The sequence below is a fragment of the Suricata suricatta genome, chromosome 7 (genome assembly GCF_006229205.1).
Source record: "Suricata suricatta isolate VVHF042 chromosome 7, meerkat_22Aug2017_6uvM2_HiC, whole genome shotgun sequence".
Classification (NCBI taxonomy): Eukaryota; Metazoa; Chordata; class Mammalia; order Carnivora; family Herpestidae; genus Suricata; species Suricata suricatta.
Genome location: NC_043706.1, coordinates 21,894,448 through 21,899,235, shown reverse-complemented (window position 1 = coordinate 21,899,235; position 4,788 = coordinate 21,894,448). Strand labels below are relative to the sequence as shown.

The window sequence follows — 4,788 nt, the reverse complement described above, 5'->3', positions numbered from 1 at the left end:
AAATTTGAAAATTGATTCACCTGGGAATGTAGAGATCTGTTTCTTGTGTCTGTCCTGTTGTTTGTCATGTGCAAGTGTAAAAAGGGAGATGAGCCAATACATGAGAGAAAGAAATAGGGTAGCAAGAACCCTCTTTACTCCCTTGCCAGGATTCTCATCTCTGATCCTTTTGGGGCTTTCACAACACCTCTGACATCTGGGGTTTTGAGTAAGAAAGCCATCTATTACCTCCTTGGATTTTCATAGTGGTGGGCTTAACAAGTTTTTTTCTGCCTTAGTACTATTAGAAATGTCATTCCCTCCTCTTGGAATGCCCTTCCATTCTCAAACCCTTTCTTTACATGGTGCATGCCTACTGATTCTTTGCAACTCAGCTGGTTTCATTCAGGAAATCCTTACCTATCACTCTGATTTGGATGTCCTTTCTCTGTGTTCACACAGTATTCTTTGCTTTGTAATGCTCTACTATTTGTCACATTGCTTTGTGTCATTGGTTGATAGTCTTTGCTCTCATTGTGAGGAAGGAAGGTACAATTCTGTCTGTACTCTTAGTCCCAGCACAGAGTGAACACTCAAAAAGTTCTACCAAATAAATGAGTGGAAGGAGGGTGTAGGTCACTTTTTAATATTTCTTTACTAGATCAAGGCAGATGGGTCAATCAGAATGCAAAAGACATTTTGTCTAAATTGAGAAGTTGTTTCTAAATTTGTATAGAAATACAAAGGATCTAGAATAACCAAAACAATATTGAAAAAGAAAAAAGTTGGAGGACTGTCTGATGTGAAGATTTACTGTAATACTATAGTAATTCAAGATAGTAAGGTATTTAAGGACAGAAAAAATAGACCAGTAGTAGAATAGTGTCTAGAAATAGATCCACATTTATATAGTTATTTGATTTTCAACAGTCACCAGAGCAATTCAATGCAGGGGGAAAGGCAAGGCAGGCTTTTTAACAAATGAAAGTCTTTGCAACAAATGAAAGTTCTTCCAATAGTCTTTTCAACAAATGGTACTGATATAAATGGATAAACCAGGGGGGGGAAAAGGCTTGACCACACAGAACAATAGCTCAAGATGGATCACAGACTTAAATGTAAAAGCTAAAATTATAAAGCTTTAAAATATATATAAAAGAATTTCTTTATGACCTTGTGGAAAGGACATTATTTCCCAGGGAGACTTCTTTTTTAAAAAAAGTTTAAAAGTTGAATTTCAAAAAAAATTTAAACTTTTGTTCCTAAAACATACTATTAAAACAATTTAATGGCAAACCGTATTCTGGGGAAAATATCTTCTACACAAATCTGACAAAGGACAATGTATTCAGAATATATAGAGAGCAATGGCAACTCAATAATAAAAAGACAAGCAATCCAATAAGAAAATGGGTAATGACTTGAAAAGACACTATACTGAAAAAGATATAGGAATGACTAACAAATGCATGAAAAGGTGCTCAATATCATTAGTCATCAGAGAAATAAAAATTAAAATGCCAATGAGATCTCATTATGCACCCACTAGAATGGTTAAAATTAAGAAAGCTGAGACACCAAGAAAAGGTGGAGCTGTGGAAAAACTGGAACTCTCTCAGATTGCTGCCAGGAATGCGAATAAACCAATCACTTTGGAGAACTGGCAGATTCTTATAATGTTAAACATATATAGACCCTATGACCTAAGTGTGCCACAGATAGCTACTTGACCCAGAGCTATGAAAGCATATGTACAAGATGTTCATAGCAGCTTTTTTCATAATGGCTCCAAATTGGAAATATCTCAAATGGCCATCAACAGGTGAATGGATAGACAAATTATGATACAGAACACAATGAAATGCCACTTAGCAATAAGAAGGACACATGCAATAACCAACTGAATACAATAAGCCAGCCCCAAAAGGTGCATACTGTATGAATCCATTTATGTGTTTAAGAATAGGCAAATATAACCTATTGCAAAAAATCAGAATGGCCATTGCCTATGCGGGTGTGAACTGACTAGAAGAAAACACAAGGGGAATTTCTGGGCTGAAGATAATGTCTGTATTTTGGTGATAGTGATTACCTGAATCCAAACTCACTGAAATTTTCATTTAGTATCTATGCATTTCACTGTATGTAAGTTTTACTTCAAGAAAGAAAAAACAGACAAACCATGAATCAACCCTACCCTATATTGGGAAGCATATAACCACAGTTATGCAAATGGTATATTTGGTATATTTACTCAACACGTGCTCTGACAGGGGTGGGTAATTAGATTCATTTTTCATGAAATCCATTACAACTAGAGATTATTAACCTTGTCTTCCTTAGTAACTGAGGATTCTTCTTTGGCCAAAACATATTTTACTAATTGATAGCCAAATGTGGACAGAGAAAGAGATTGGGATTTTAAGCTCTTCAAGTGTCTGCTTTTTTCATTGCTATCCTACTGCTCATTGTGTAGGGCTGGTATAGATAAGCCTCCAAAAATATTTGAATGAGAGAAATAGATGGACCAGAAAGGCAGAAAATCAGAGTAGGAAGAGGAAAGGAGGAAGCCGTCAGGGAGGAGAGAGAAGGAAAGAGCTAGAAAGGAACCCAATGTGCATAAGAGTGTGTGCTGTATCCTAAAGGCTTCCCTGCATTTTATCTGTCCATCTTGGGGGTGGCTGTCCCAGGAGACCAGAGCAGCCCCGACTGCACAGCTTGTTCGGAGCTCTGAAAATCATCCTGTGTCTCAGAAATTGCCTATGTGATTACAAAGTAGATGCAGCATTGAAAACTCATTCCAGGAAGCAATTCAGGGAAAGCAGACATTTAGATTGACTATGATTATCACATTCGAGAGATGGTTTGTAATAAGTGTCTGTTTTCCTCAAAAATATGGGGAGAACAGGCATAAGAAATGTAACCTTAATAATTGAAAAATCAAGCTGTTTGCCCACAAATGGGAACTTCATTACATTGCTGCCTTTTACCATAACAGAAAAAATGGTGTTGGTACATTGTCCTCTCCCCAGCTCCCCCTCACCTAAATGGGAAGGATTGAATCGGACAGGGCTTGTAAAAGGTATTATGTTTGTATCCAAGGAGCTCATGTGAAAGGAAAGAGGACAGGCAGAGAGGACAAACCCAGAGAAATATAAGACTGTGTATGGAAGGTTGGGGTCAGGCAACCTGAGACCCATTTGCAGTGCTGCCAGTGACTTTGGTCAAGTCATTTAACTTCTTAATACCTCATTTCTTCATCTGCATGTTGTTTGTTCATAGAATGAATACAAATTTCTTAAAATTGGCTATGAAAACAATTCTGTTGGGCAAATTCCATTTTCCCACTGGCTTCCAATATATTTGTTAACTGTCAAAAATTCTTTAGAAAACAAAAATGAAAATCCCTAGTGAATAAGGTGACATTATGGTAGTGTGTTTAGTTTAAAATCATTGTTGGATTGCCTCCATCATTCCTGAACTGTAAAAATGGCTCCCATGCTTAGAGAAACCTCGACTCCAATTTTAAGGGTTTAAAAACAATTTTTTTAGAATTGGCAGTTTAGCATTTTATGCTGTTGGTCTACAGTCACATTTTTCATTAATCCTAAGCTATAGATTCTGCAAAGTTGTCACCACTGGGAGCCCTTACTGACTGAGGTGTGTCACCAATGGAAAAGTTATGAAGAATCACAGAGATATCTAGACTTTTCCTGCTATCCCAAAGTGAGGAATGTCATTTCTGGCATTCCTGGGCCCGAATCATAGTGAAAGAGAAAAATTTAAATACAAAAGCCAAATCGATTTTCAATCTAGAAACTCTAACCTATTGCAAAACTCCATCATGAAGCCTACTTCTGGCATGGTCAACAGCCTGGAAATTTTAACCCGTAGGCATCTGTAGCATTAGTAAGGCAGGTGTATGTGTGTGTCATTGCCACTCTTCCGAAACATCAGAGGAAGTGATATTTTTACCTTTGCAAAGGTGGCAGCAAATCACATTCAGTGTGCTCTCACAGTTCACCTGGCGGTGGTGATCACCTCTACTGCCATTAGAAGTTCTGATTGGCAATTATAGAGATCTTTGATGCAAGAATGGGGAAACAAATTATTATTACATAATCATGCTTTTTTCATAGATAAAATTTTTTCAAAAATACGATCCATCTAGGGAAATGTGAAAAAGTTCCACAGCAGTGGCATGATGGGGGACAATGGCCATTGGGTATATGGGTCCTCAGTTCACTCCAGTAAAGAGGGTTTCAGTTGCTTATAAATGAAAGGCTTAGCTAGATGGTGCCTTTTAAATTTGCATTATGTTTATGTTTATTTTTATTTATTTAAAAAATTTAAGCTTATTTATTTATTTTGAGAGGAGAGAGATGGAGAGAGAGAGAGAGAGTGAGAGAGAATGAGTGGGATAGGGGCAGAGACAGAGGGAGAGAAAATTCCAAGCAGGCTCTGTGCTAACAGCACACAGGGCTTGAACTCATGAATCACGAGATCATGACCTGAGCCAAGATCAAGAATCAGGTGCTTAACCAACTGAGCCACCCAGGTGCCCCTGTATCTTACTAAAAGATAAATAAAACTGTTAGGGAACTGAGTTGTGGTTGGTCTGTATGATTATGGAATAAATTTCATGTTTTTATCTCTGACTATAGTTTATTTGGAATGGCTGAGAGGTGGAATATCTGGAATTTTTTATTTTTTAATTTTTTAATAGTTTATTGTCAAATTTTTTTCCATATAATACCCAGTGCTCTTCCCCACAAGTGCCCTCCTCCATTACCACCCCCTCCCCCCCCC

The 4,788-nt window shown here is 37.4% G+C and overlaps 1 protein-coding gene across 1 annotated transcript in view; it reads right to left on the bottom strand.

The window, feature by feature from the left end:
• Positions 1-4,788, bottom strand: part of F13A1 (coagulation factor XIII A chain) — a 162,632-nt gene that overhangs the window by 81,613 nt on the left and 76,231 nt on the right. The window lies entirely within an intron of this gene.